Here is a 13745-nt window from a genome sequence, read left to right as displayed (position 1 = left end):
ACTGCTGGGTGTGGGGGTGGTGGTAGACATGGGTGGGGGCATGGTGGAGGCTGCCCATGGTGGGTGGGGGGTGGGGGTGGTGGGAGACATGAGTGGGGGCCTGGTGGAGGCTGCCCCTGCACTGCTGGGGGGTGGGGGTGGTGGGAGACATGAGTGGGGGCCTGGTGGAGGCTGCCCATGCACTGCTGGGGGTTGGGGGTGATAGGGAACATGAATGGGGGCCTGGTGGAGACTGCCCATGGTGGCTGGGGGGGGTGGTGGGAGACATGAGTGGGGGCCTGGTGGAGGCTCCCCTGCACTGCTGGGGGGTGGGGGTGGTGGGAGACATGAGTGGGGGCCTGGTGGAGTGTGCCCCTCAGTGCTGGGGGGGTGGGGGTGGGAGACATGAGTGGGGGCCTGGTGGAGGCTGCACCTGCACTGCTGGGGGGTGGGGGTGGTGGTAGACATGGGTGGGAGCCTGGTGGAGGCTGCCCATGGTGGCTGGGGGGTGGGGGTGGTGGGAGACATGAGTGGGGGCCTGGTGGAGGCTGCCCCTGCACTGCTGGGGGGTGGGGGTGATAGGGGACATGAGTGGGTGCCTGGTGGAGGCTGCCCCTGTACTGCTGGGGGGTGGTGGGAGACATGAGTGGGGGCCTGGTGGAGGCTGCCCATGGTGGTTGGGGGGTGTGGTGATAGGGGACATGAGTGGGGGCCTGGTGGAGGCTGCCCATGGTGGCTGGGGGGTGGGGTGGTGGGAGACATGAGTGGGGGCCTGGTGGAGGCTGCCCCTGCACTGCTGGGGGGTGGGGGTGGTGGGAGACATGAGTGGGGGCCTGGTGGAGGCTGCCTATGGTGGCTGGGGGGTGGGGGTGATAGGGGACATGAGTGGGGGCCTGATGGAGGCTGCCCCTGCACTGCTGGGGGGTGGGGGTGGTGGGAGACATGGGTGGGGGCCTGGTGGAGGCTGCCCATGGTGGCTGGGGGGTGGGGGTGGTGGGAGACATGAGTGGGGGCCTGGTGGAGGCTGCCCCTGCACTGCTGGGGGGTGGGGGTGGTGGGAGACATGGGTGGGGGCCTGGTGGAGGCTGCCCCTGGTGGCTGGGGGGTGGGGGTGGTGGGAGACATGGGTGGGGGCCTGGTGGTGGGTGCCCCTGCACTGCTGGGGGGTGGGGGTGGTGGGAGACATGGGTGGGGGCCTGGTGGAGGCTGCCCCTGGTGGCTGGGGGGTGGGGTGGGTGGGAGACATGAGTGGGGGCCTGGTGGAGGGTGCCCCTCAGTGCTGGGGGTGGGTGGGGGTGGGAGACATGAGTGGGGGCCTGGTGGAGGCTGCCCCTGCACTGCTGGGGGGTGGGGGTGGTGGGAGACATGGGTGGGGGCCTGGTGGAGGCTGCCCCTGGTGGCTGGGGGGTGGGGTGGGTGGGAGACATGAGTGGGGGCCTGGTGGAAGGTGCCCCTCAGTGCTGGGGGTGGGTGGGGGTGGGAGACATGAGTGGGGGCCTGGTGGAGGCTGCCCCTGCACTGCTTTAGACATGGGTGGGGGCATGGTGGAGGCTGCCCATGGTGGGTGGGGGGTGGGGGTGGTGGGAGACATGAGTGGGGGCCTGGTGGAGGCTGCCCCTGCACTGCTGGGGGGTGGGGGTGGTGGGAGACATGAGTGGGGGCCTGGTGGAGGCTGCCCATGCACTGCTGGGGGGTGGGGGTGATAGGGGACATGAATGGGGGCCTGGTGGAGACTGCCCATGGTGGCTGGGGGGGTGGTGGGAGACATGAGTGGGGGCCTGGTGGAGGCTCCCCTGCACTGCTGGGGGGTGGGGGTGGTGGGAGACATGAGTGGGGGCCTGGTGGAGTGTGCCCCTCAGTGCTGGGGGGGTGGGGGTGGGAGACATGAGTGGGGGCCTGGTGGAGGCTGCCCCTGCACTGCTGGGGGGTGGGGGTGGTGGTAGACATGGGTGGGAGCCTGGTGGAGGCTGCCCATGGTGGCTGGGGGGTGGGGGTGGTGGGAGACATGAGTGGGGGCCTGGTGGAGGCTGCCCCTGCACTGCTGGGGGGTGGGGGTGATAGGGGACATGAGTGGGTGCCTGGTGGAGGCTGCCCCTGGTGGCTAGGGGGTGGGGGTGATAGGGGAAATGAGTGGAGGCCTGGTGGAGGGTGCCCCATGACTGCTGGGGGGTGGGGGTGCAAGGGGACATGAGTGGGGGCCTGGTGGAGGCTGCCCCATGACTGCTGGGGGGTGGGGGTGCAAGGGGACATGAGTGGGGGCCTGGTGGAGGGTGGCCCACAGTGCTGGGGGGTGGGGGTGCTGGGGTACATGAGCAGGTGTGCAGGGTAGTCCTCTGTTTTGTGGGCTGCCTGCAGGGGCCGTGGAGGGTGTACAGTGAACACCTGTGAGGACCCACCCAGCCTAATCGCGTGTGTAACTTCCCGCGCACCCCTGTAATACACGTACCCAGCCAAATCGCGTGTGATAATTCCCGCGCACCCCTGTAATACACGTACCCAGCCAAATCGCGTGTAAAACTTCCCGCGTACCCCTGTAATACACGTACCCAGCCAAATCGCGTGTGATAATTCCCGCGTACCCCTGTAATACACGTACCCTGGCTAATCGCGTGTAAAGCTTCACGTGTACCCCTGTAATACACGTACCCTGGCCAATCGCGTGTAAAACTTCTCGCGTACCCCGGTATTACACATACCCTGGCTAATCGCGTGTAAAACTTCCCGCGTACCCCTGATATAAACGTTACCCGCTTTGCGTTCCTTGTGTGGCAGCCCTGTAAACTGGTCCAGGGTTAGCGCAGCCCTTTGCGATGATTTAGCGATTTTAATGGCTTTTCCTTGCGCGAGGGCGTTCTTGGGGGCGTTACTGGCGCTGCTGCAGGGTCGCTGCGATACTCTGCACCACGGCTGGTTTGGGAGCCTAAAATCCATGAATACGCTGTGCGCGGAAATCGGTTTTAGTGCACGCGCCTGGCAGACAATCGCACGCGGACACTCTGCGCCAGCCGCTTGCGACACTTTTCTGCGAAATTCTATGAATTACCCAGTTTGTGTAAAGATATTAAGGCATTTATTTTAACGAAACATCTATCAAAAACACTATGGCACTATCACCGCAAACAAATCAATCACAATTACTCTACGAAGAAGAAACGATCAATCCCCCTAACAATATGTCGACAAGTCTAGGTTATTCCGGCACCACTTATTTACAGACAGATGTGTATGCCTCAACCTAGATGGTACTCTAATATTAGTTTAGGATTGGGAGAGAAAAATAGGCAGGTTACGAAGTCAACGCAGTTCAATACGGTACAGGAAAAATGCAAGGCAAGAAGACAAGAACCACAATAGATCATAAAGTTCAGAGGCCAGGCCCACTCGGAGAGAGGCAAGGCGAGATGTCCCAAAAGTCTCTTAGTGGAAATGCATTCGAGTCTTTGTAGCAAATGTTTATCGGCAGATTGAACTAGTTCAGAAAAATACGTGAGAAAAGCTTGGAGGCGACCCAACGGAACGGGGAGGATTAAGACACCTCTCTCGAACCGATCGCAAGGGAAGCCAGGCGGACACGGTACCTTGTTGTGGAGGGCAGCTCCGGCGGGGGTAGTTGTTCCTGGTAGTGGATGCACGTCGGGTCTTTGCCAAGAGTAGAGATGATCTCGTTGTTGAAGAAAAGTGAAGTCCGGTGCACCACCAGGGAAGAGACCAGCCACGGAGTGCTCCGTCACAAGGCACCACCTTTTGGTCGCGGTACAGGGGTAGTGGCTATCCGGTTGCCGAGGTGCTCTGCACGGGCAATTCGACCACTGCGTCCTGAGGCGAATAAAAAGCAAAGGGGACTGGTTGTTCCCACCAGCCAGGGGAAGAGACTCTCCGGCAGGGAGATCTCCTCTGTCGTCAGGAAGTGGTGAGTCGGTTCCGCAGGGCTCCACCGGAGGTGTCGTCGTGCAGGTCGGCTCAGCATTACCCTCGTCGGATTCTTAGGTCCTGTGGCGACTTCTGAAGATCCAGTCCCAAAAGCCCTGCTTTTATGCAGAAAACCCCCATTCATTCAGCCTAGCTGTCAATCAACACATGCTAAGTGGTGAGCGGGGAGGCTCACCACTTGGGCCAATCACTCCAGAGTGTGACCGGAATTGGCAAGGCAACTCGGTCCAGGGTGCCTAAACCCCCTCCCACACCTCTGTGGTAACCCAGACAGATTGGCACCACTTTTGGAGGGGCTCTGTACAGAGTCCGCCAAAAGTGGAACAAAGGGCTCGACCTTTGGTTTAAGAGTCACAGAGACGAACACAGACGCCATTTTACAAACCGAGTTCTGGCAGAAAATACCATCCGACAAACTTATTTAAGATAAGTAGATCGGTGGTACGTTAGAGATTAACGAGGAAAAGTATCAATCTCCAACAATGGGACGAATCCCATAGGGTTATGTCCGGGGTCGAACATAACAAGTAGTTTCCACTGCCACCAGCCAAAACTCGATGAGGGGGGATGGGACAGTGCCCCCTCGAATAACAGATCCTGGGGTAATCGAATTACCCCTACTAGTACGTCCACAATAAGATGGTTGGTACTAGTTCTGTTAGTAAATTTAGGTCTAGTAAAGCCAATGGTGACTTTACATGCCCGGGGAGACGGTAGTCAGTCCCCGGGTATGGAGTCTATGACGGAGGTCCGCTAGGACACCCCCGTGTTACGGCACGTAGGGTGCGGTGTAACACACATAGAAAAACACATGAGACCCTATGGAGTAAAAGACCCCAAAGCCCATAGAACACATTGACATTCAAAGGAATTACACCCAATTATGTCCAAGAGTGGGAGAAAAAGAGTCTCACTCTTGGCAGGATGGAAAAAACAAACTCCACAAATCCAGCAAAGTTGCTGGGGGACTCACTAGGTTAGGAAATTCAGCCTAAACAGAGAATTCTCCCTAACACTCGCCCCCCCCCCCAGACTAAGGGACAGGAGGATTTAATCCACTCCTGGATGAATCTCATACGTCTAGTCGATGACATGCCTCCTAGAGAGACCATCAGCATTTTGGTGGTGACACCCTGACCTGTGCTCAATGGTGAAATCAAACCCTTGCAGGCAGATCGACCATCTCAATAGTTTTGGGTTTTCCCCTTTCATTTGCATTAACCATCTCAAGGGTTGGTGGTCAGTCTGAATGACAAAAGTAGAACCATAGAAGTACGGCCTAAACTTCTTCAGAGCCCACACGATAGCAAAGCACTCTCTTTCGATTGTTGCCCACCTTGTTTCAGGATCCTTCAGCTTGCGGCTGATGAAGCAAACGGGGTGCTCCATACCTTTCCCATCCAGTTGACTGAGTACGGCACCTATTCCTACATTTGAAGACTCTGTCTGCACAATGAAGTGTTGGCGGTATTCAGGAGCTCTGAGTACTGGGGCTTGGCAAAGAGCCTTTTTCAGGTTTTCAAAAGCCTGATTGCACTCCTCGTTCCATTTAACCTTTTTAGGAAATTTGGGCGAGGAGATGAAATTCAGTGGAGAAGCTATGGTCCCATAGTTCTCTATGAAATTCCTGTAATACCCAGTGAGGCCTAGGAAGGCTCTCACTTGGGTTTGAGTAGTCGGTGTTGTCCAATTTTGCACAGCTTCAATCTTACTGAGCAAAGGCCTTATTTCTCCACCGCCTACCTCATGTCCAAGGTAGACTACCTTATTCTGTCCAATTTGGCACTTACTCGCCTTTATGGTCAGATTGGCTCGTCCAAGAGCCTGCAAAACATCTCTCAGGTGGGTTACATGTTCTTCCCAGGAATTGCTGAACACTGCGATGTCATCCAAGTATGACATGCAGAAGTCCTCCATCCCATTCAGAACCTGGTTTACCATCCGTTGAAACTTAGCAGGTGCATTCTTCAATCCGAAAGGCATTACCTTAAACTGGTATAAGCCAACGGGGGTAGAAAATGCAGTTTTCTCCTTGGCATGGTCTGCCAGGGCTATTTGCCACTAGCCTGACATTAAGTCAAATGTGCTGAGGAACTTGGCGGCGCCAAGTTTGTCCACCAACTCATCTGTTCTTGGCAAAGGGTGGGCATCAGTCTTGGTGACTGCATTAAGAGCTCTGTAATCCATGCAGAATCTAAGTTCTTTAGATCCGGCCTTTGGTACTAACACAACTGGGCTAGACCATGGACTAGTAGAGGGTTCTATTACCCCAAGGTCAAGCATCTTGCCGACCTCACCTTTGATGTGGGTTTGTACGTTTTCTAACATGCGGTATCCTCTGCTTTTGACTGGCAGACAGTCACCAGTGAGTATGTCGTGCTGGCCCCAAGGGGTTAAGCCTGGTGAAAGCGAGAACAGAGAGGCAAACTGATTTAACAAAGATTTGCACTCTTCTTGATGCTCGGGTGTCAGATTGGAGGAGAGATTTACTCCTTCAATTTTCTCATCTAAAGGTAAGCCTCTGACGAGATCCGGAAGAGCTTCACTCTCTTCTTCTTCCTCTGATGATGCTAGAAGCAACGCTCCTACATCAGGTCGTGAGACATATGCTTTAAGTAGGTTGGTGTGGAGGACTGTCGGAGCCTCCTTGGGATTACCCAGGTCCACCAGATAGTTGACCTCTCCGAGTTTACCCACAACTCTGAAGGGTCCCATCCATTTATCTTGCAAGGCCCTCTGCCTTGTTGGGATCATAACGAGAATGAGCTGGACTTGAGCGAACTCAACCATGTTAGCCTTTTGATTGTGCCAGTGCTTGACCAATGCTTGTCCAGCTTTCAAGTTATCGCTTGCTTCCGTCATCATGTGCGACATTCTCCTCCGGAGACCTATCACGTAGTCAGTCACTCTCACTGGCTTGGGGGAAGGAGCACTCTCCAACCCCTCCTTAATCAGAGCCAATGGACCTCTGACGGGATGACCATAGAGAAGCTCGAAGGGAGAGTAACCTACTCCCTCCTGAGGGACTTCTCTATAAGCGAAGAGAATGCATGGCAGTAGGAGGTCCCACTTACGCTTAAGGGGTTCTTCTAAAGCACCTATCATGCTCTTCATGGTTCGGTTGAACTGTTCTACCAACCCATTGGTTTGTGGGTGGTACGCTGTTGAGAACTTGTAAGTAACTCCGCAGGTTTTCCACATGGCTTTCATGTAGTGGGACATAAAGTTCGACCCCCTGTCAGAGATTACTTCCTTAGGCAACCTGACCCTAGTAAAAATACCAAGGAGGGCCTTAGCCACAGTCAGAGCTGTAACAGTCCTCATAGGAATTGCCTCAGGATACCTAGTAGCATGGTCTACTACAAGTATAAACCTGTTGCCTGAGGAGGTTGGAGGATCAAGGGGACCAACGACGTCAATCCCTACTCTCTCAAATGGGACTCCCACGACTGGGAGAGGCACTAAAGGTACCGCATTCTTGGAGCCAACCTTACCAGAGGTCTGGCAGGTGTGGCAGCTCCTGCAGTGTTTTTCCACTTCGGCCCCCATCTTTGGCCAATAGAAGTAGAGAGAGAGCCTTTCCTTAGTCTTCTTGAAACTCAAGTGACCAGCCAAAGGAATCTCGTGGGCTAACTGCAAGAACTGTGGTCTGTTCTCTTGGGGTACTACAAGTCGTTTGTAGTCTCCAGGTGCAGACTCAGTCAGTTCACTGTAGAAGAGGCCATCTTCCCAGTGCAACCTGTATTTCCCAGGCTCTTGCCCTTCAGCCTGAGCTTCTGCCTGGTGGCGAAGACCTTCCAGAGTTGGACATTCCCTCTGTCCCTTACTGAAGTCTGCCCTGCTGGGTCCACCTTCTGCCAGTAAAGACTGCAGCTCAGGATGGTCAACAGGATCCAGATCTCCAATGAGTTCCTGGTCTTCCCTTAGCTCTTCCTCAGAGTCTAATTCTACCACACAGGGTCGTACCTCCCTCTCAGCCTCGGCTGGAGGTGCGGGTGTAACTTTGGACAACCGCGGGGAAGTCTGTGTTAGCTGCACTGGAATGCTGGCTGCTGGTTTCGGGATAGAAGTCTTAGGTTTCCCTTTCGCTTCTGATTTCTTGGAGACAGCGGCCGACAGTTCCAGTGGAACAGGAGTGATTTCCTTCTTCATCATCTCCTGGAGAGTACCGCACATGGTCCTCTCTCTTGCGGGTCTGGTTAGCTCCTGTAACCGTTTACTAGGAGGTCTGGGAGTATGCGATACAACTCCGAGAGTTTTCAAATCATTACCCAACAGTACGCGTCCTGGTACCTTACTCTATATGCTGACCGGTATCTTCACAGTCATGTCGTTACACTGGATGAGAACTGGTAATTAGGGAAGCATCTGCACAGGCCCTTCAGCTAACTTGGTGAGGCGTTTGGGTGCCTTAGCAACATGCTCAGCCTGAAAAAACTATTTATCCACCAATGTTATGCTGGCCCCATTGTCCCTAATGGCAGGAGTCTCCTGACCATTCACCTGGACACTGTCCTTATAATACTCTTTAGTATTATCGGGGATAGAATTATAGACATCTAAATTCTGTTGTTCCCACAACCCCAGAGATACTAAAGAAACGCTGGCTGAGACTCCAGTGGGTTCGTCAGCTAGCAGTAGAAAGTTTCCACTTGCCGTTTGGACTTCCTCCTCTGGAGCGAAGGCTAAGGAGACAAGCTGGACCCCTGAAGGTTTACCCTTAAATCTGGGATCTCCTTTCACGTGGTCAGTTGAGCCACAAACAAAGCATTTACCAAATGCTTTCTGGAATGGTGGCTTGTTCTGACCTCCTTCCGGTTTGGCACCAGAAGACACACTATTCTGCTGTGGTTTTCCTTGTGACTTACCCTTCTGGTTTTGTTTGGGGCCCTCTTTGGAATTTGAAGTATTAGAATTCTCTTTTGAGTCTTTTTTAGGCTGTTTTCTCTCATCCTTTTTCTGAGTTGCCCCAGAATCCTTATGAGTAGCCCTGTTGGCAACCCATAAGTCAGCAGCCCTAGCTAGCGCCCGGGAATCCAATTCCTTCGAATCAGCCAAGTGCTGTCTGAGCTCAGGAGAACAGGCATCATAAATAGACTCCAACATAAAAAGATTCCTCATACCCTCATAAGTGTTCACTTTGTAACCCTTAATCCATCCCTCTAAGTTTTTCAACCCTTCACTCACCCAGGTAGCCCAAGGGGTACCATCATGCTTTTTGAGGGTTCTAAACCTCTTAAGATACTGGGAAGGGGTCTTCCCAAATCTAGCTATCAAAGCTAGTTTCACACTTTCGTAATCCGTCTTATCCGCCTCCCCCAATTCCATTACCACATCAGTCGCAACAGGAGGGAGCCTAGAGAACAACCAGGGAAGCAAAGCATTCCCGGTGATGTCCTGGAGACCATGATTGTACTCAAACAGTTTCAACCAATCCAACACATCCAATCTCGGTTCATACATACCCACTAATTCCTTCGGCATCCGGGGTCTTTTGGGACTGGAGCTCCTAGACGAACCAGAGGAGAGAGAAGCATTTTCCATAGACAACTTTTTCATCTCTAACTCGTGATTAAGTTCTATTTCCCTGAGTCTTAACTCAGCTTGCTTCTGCTCAGCCTGGGCATTCATCCGTCTGAACTCGAGCTCTTGGTTTCGTTCAGATTGAGCCAAGAACCGTTTGTATTCTAATTCGAGCTTCATTTTTTCAAGTTCAAAATAAGCAGGGTTACTGGTGGGACCTGGTATGGGCCCCGTAGGCACAGCTGGTAAGACAGGTAGAGGGGCAGGGGAGACAGTTTCGTTAGCCTCTCCGTCCTCGTCAGCCTCTTCATCGCTATCATCAGAATTATGATTTAGATCAACACCATCACTGTTATCTACATTTGCTGGAGAGATTGGTTCCTCTGAACCAGTACCCAGACTTTGGTTCGCCAGCAATCTCTCGATTAGTTCTAACTTCTTGCCTCTTACAGGCAGATTCTCTTGTCTACAGAGAGCTCGCAAACTCTCAGTATTTTCACCTGACAAGGATTCTTGACTGTAAGTTCCCATCGTAGACATGTTTCTGAAAGTTGCTTTCTAGTGCTAAGTTTTGTGGTTAGTTATCCTAAAGTGTCGAAAAGCACTCTAAACTGTATACTCGATACAAATCCCACCGCTGTACACCAGTGTTAGGCGGAAACCTGTGCAGTTCCCTCTGGGACCACTGCAAAAGATTTAGGACTACAGGTGTTGGCAGTAAACCCACTTGGTAGCAGTCTGCACCACACAGATTCACTGTTGGTAGCTGTGGCTGAGCAGTCAGATTTCCCTCAAGAAGAGTTAAGCAGTATGTGGAGTATACAAGATAGGGCAATTCTTCACAGTAAGGCAAGCAAACACGCAACGAGACTTAGTGTAAAGATATTAAGGCATTTATTTATAACGAAACATCTATCAAAAACACTATAGCACTATCACCGTAAACAAATCAATCACAATTACTCTACGAAGAAAAAACGATCAATCCCCCTAACAATATGTCGACAAGTCTAGGATATTCCGGCACCACTTATTTACAGACAGAGGTGTATGCCTCAACCTAGATGGTACTCTAATATTAAGTTAGGATTGGGAGAGAAAAATAGGCAGGTTACGAAGTCAACGCAGTTCAATACGGTACGGGAAAAATGCAAGGTAAGAAGACAAGAACCACAATAGATCATAAAGTTCAGAGGCCAGGCCCACTCGGAGAGAGGCAAGGCGAGATGTCCCAAAAGTCTCTTAGTGGAAATGCATTCGAGTCTTTGTAGCAAATGTTTATCGGCAGATTGAACTAGTTCAGAAAAATACGTGAGAAAAGCTTGGAGGCGACCCAACGGAACGGGGAGGATTAAGACACCTCTCTCGAACCGATCGAAAGGGAAGCGAGGCGGACACGGTACCTTGTTGTGGAGGGCAGCTCCGGCGGGGGTAGTTGTTCCTGGTGGTGGATGCACGTCAGGTCTTTGCCAAGAGTAGAGATGATCTCGTTGTCGAAGAAAAGTGAAGTCCAGTGCACCACCAGGGAAGAGACCAGCCGCGGAGTGCTCCGTCACAAAGCACCACCTTTTGGTCGCGGTACAGGGATAGTGGCTATCCGGTTGCCGAGGTGCTCTGCACGGGCAATTCGACCACTGCGTCCTGAGGTGAATAAAAAGCAAAGGGGACTGGTTGTTCCCACCAGCCAGGGGAAGAGACTCTCCGGCAGGGAGATCTCCTCTGTCGTCCGGAAGTGGTAAGTCGGTTCCGCAGGGCTCCACCGGAGGTGTCGACGTGAAGGTCGGCTCAGCGTTACCCTCGTCTGATTCTTAGGTCCTGTGGCGACTTCTGAAGATCCAGTCCCAAAAGCCCTGCTTTTATGCAGAGAACCCCCATTCATTCAGCCTAGCTGTCAATCAACACATGCTAAGTGGTGAGCGGGGAGGCTCACCACTTGGGCCAATCACTCCCGAGTGCGACCGGACTTGGCAAGGCAACTCGGTCCAGGGTGCCTAAACCCCCTCCCACACCCCTGTGGTAACCCAGACAGAATCGCACCACTTTTGGAGGGGCTCTGTACAGAGCCTGCCAAAAGTGGAACAAAGGGCTCGACCTTTGGTTTAGGAGTCACAGAGACGAACACAGACGCCATTTTACAAACTGAGTTCTGGCAGAAAATACCATCCGACAAACTTATTTAAGATAAGTAGATTGGTGGTAAGTTAGAGATTAACGAGGAAAAGTATCCATCTCCAACAATGGGACGAATCCCATAGGGTTATGTCCGGGGTCGAACATAACAAGTAGTTTCCACTGCCACCAGCCAAAACTCGACGAGGGGGGACGGGAGAGTGCCCCCTCGAATAACAGATCCAGGGGTAATCGAATTACCCCTACTAGTACGTCCACAATAAGATGGTTTGTACTAGTTCTGTTAGTAAATTTCGGTCTAGTAAAGCAAATGGTGACTTTACATGCCCGGGGAGACGGTAGTCAGTCCCCGGGTATGGAGTCTATGACGGAGGTCCGCTAGGACGCCCCCGTGTTACGGCACGTAGGGTGTGGTGTAACACACATAGAAAAACACATGAGACCCTATGGAGTAAAAGACCCCATAGCCCATAGAACACATTGACATTCAAAGGAATTACACCCATTTATGTCCAAGGGTGGGAGAAAAAGAGTCTCACTCTTGGCAGGATGGAAAAAACAAACTCCAGAAATCCAGCAAAGCTGCTGGGGGACTCAATAGGTTAGGAAATTCAGCCTAAACAGAGAATTCTCCCTAACACCATTGCCGGCCAAATCTGCATTTTCAACCTGAAACCTCTGTCAAATTTCAACCAGGCATTGCCCCATAGGTTAAATAAGCATTGTGAATGTACTGCTCATAAGCCCTTAGTGCCCCTGTATCCTCCGGATATGTGTCTACCATGAGGGAATCCACCATCCTGAAACCAGCTACCCAATTATTAATGGACTCCTCTTTTTTAACCCTGTCTCTCTCTTTTTCCCCCTCTCCTTTTCAGATATTTGGCGCATGCCAAGGCCTGTCTGTTCTAGATCAACCAAGGTGACAATATCTATGAACTCCTTCTGCCATACCCTTTCTTTGATATGAACCGGGATGTGCCACACTAACGTGTTACCCCTGGCCCGCAGTTGTGCGAACCCTGGCATCCCTCTCTCGTAACAGGTACTTTGTCCCGAGAAATCGCACTTGGCTGTTGGCTGACAATTTGAGTGATTGTTGTTGCTGTGGGGCCTCTCCTTGTGGCAGTACCACAGCGCTGCTTTCTAATTGCCCTGGTAGGCCGTCCCCCAACCCCTTACAGGCTCCATTGTTGACCCCTCTCTGGGCTTCCCCCTGCTGGTTAACAGATTCCACATTCCTCCCAACTTGATTAAATGCATTCACCTTCCCAGACATTTGCCCGTTAACCCCATTTTTGCAAGCACTGCATCACTATACCTTTAACTTGCTGTAAGGATGCATGTCCCTCTGGCGTCTCCACTGCAGTGGTGGCTGTATGCGTGCCGGATTCATTGCCCATCTGCCTTGGTCTAACTGTGGCAGGGGCCATGGGGGTGGCAACAGGCCCCTGCTTCTTCCCTCTGCCTCTCTCCCCCGCTGCTGTTTTCCCAAATTCTCTTCTCTTCTTCTCTGCTCATGTTTGCTGCCTGATTGCCTCTGCTTTTGCCATCAAAGTTCTCCTTCTCTTGGCCACTGGTTCCTCTTCTCCCATAGAAAGCAGCTCCTGTACCACCTGCTCTTCCGTGGATGATAGAAATAGTAATGGGGACTGAGAACTGTCCCTTGAAGGCCCTGATATGATGCCTTCCAGGTCGCCCTGACCTTCTGTAGCCAGTTGGTGCCATGCCTGGCTTTTGCCATCCTTGCCATTTGTAGAACTGCTCGCTCCTGGTGTAGCCACTTGTGTCTCCATTCCCTATGTCTTGCAGCGGCCACCCAGCAGCCCCCTTTGGCACAAGCAGTGCACGGATCCTCTTTCCTGCTCCTTTCTATGTTTCCCCCGTTCCTGACCCTTTGATGTAGATCTCACCTTGCGCTGTTACCGTTGGGAAGATCTAAAAGTTCCTCCTGAAGCCGCGGTAAGGCAAAGTAACGATGCATCCCTCTGTCTGCAGCACGGTTTGCCAGAGGGGCGGACTTAATCATTGGCAGCGGCCTTAGCAGCACACACACTGCACCTCCTTACCCCGCTGCACTGCATTCCTCTGTCTGCAGCACGGTTTGCCAGAGGGGCGGACTTAATCATTGGCAGCGGCCTTAGCAGCACACACACTGCACCTCCTTACCCCGCTGGACAGTC

The sequence above is a fragment of the Ambystoma mexicanum genome, chromosome 8, assembly GCF_040938575.1.
Source record: "Ambystoma mexicanum isolate Mex_15411 chromosome 8, UKY_AmexF1_1, whole genome shotgun sequence".
NCBI lineage: Eukaryota > Metazoa > Chordata > Amphibia > Caudata > Ambystomatidae > Ambystoma > Ambystoma mexicanum.
The sequence above is the reverse complement of the archived record's forward strand: the minus strand, read 5'-3'. Positions refer to the sequence as shown.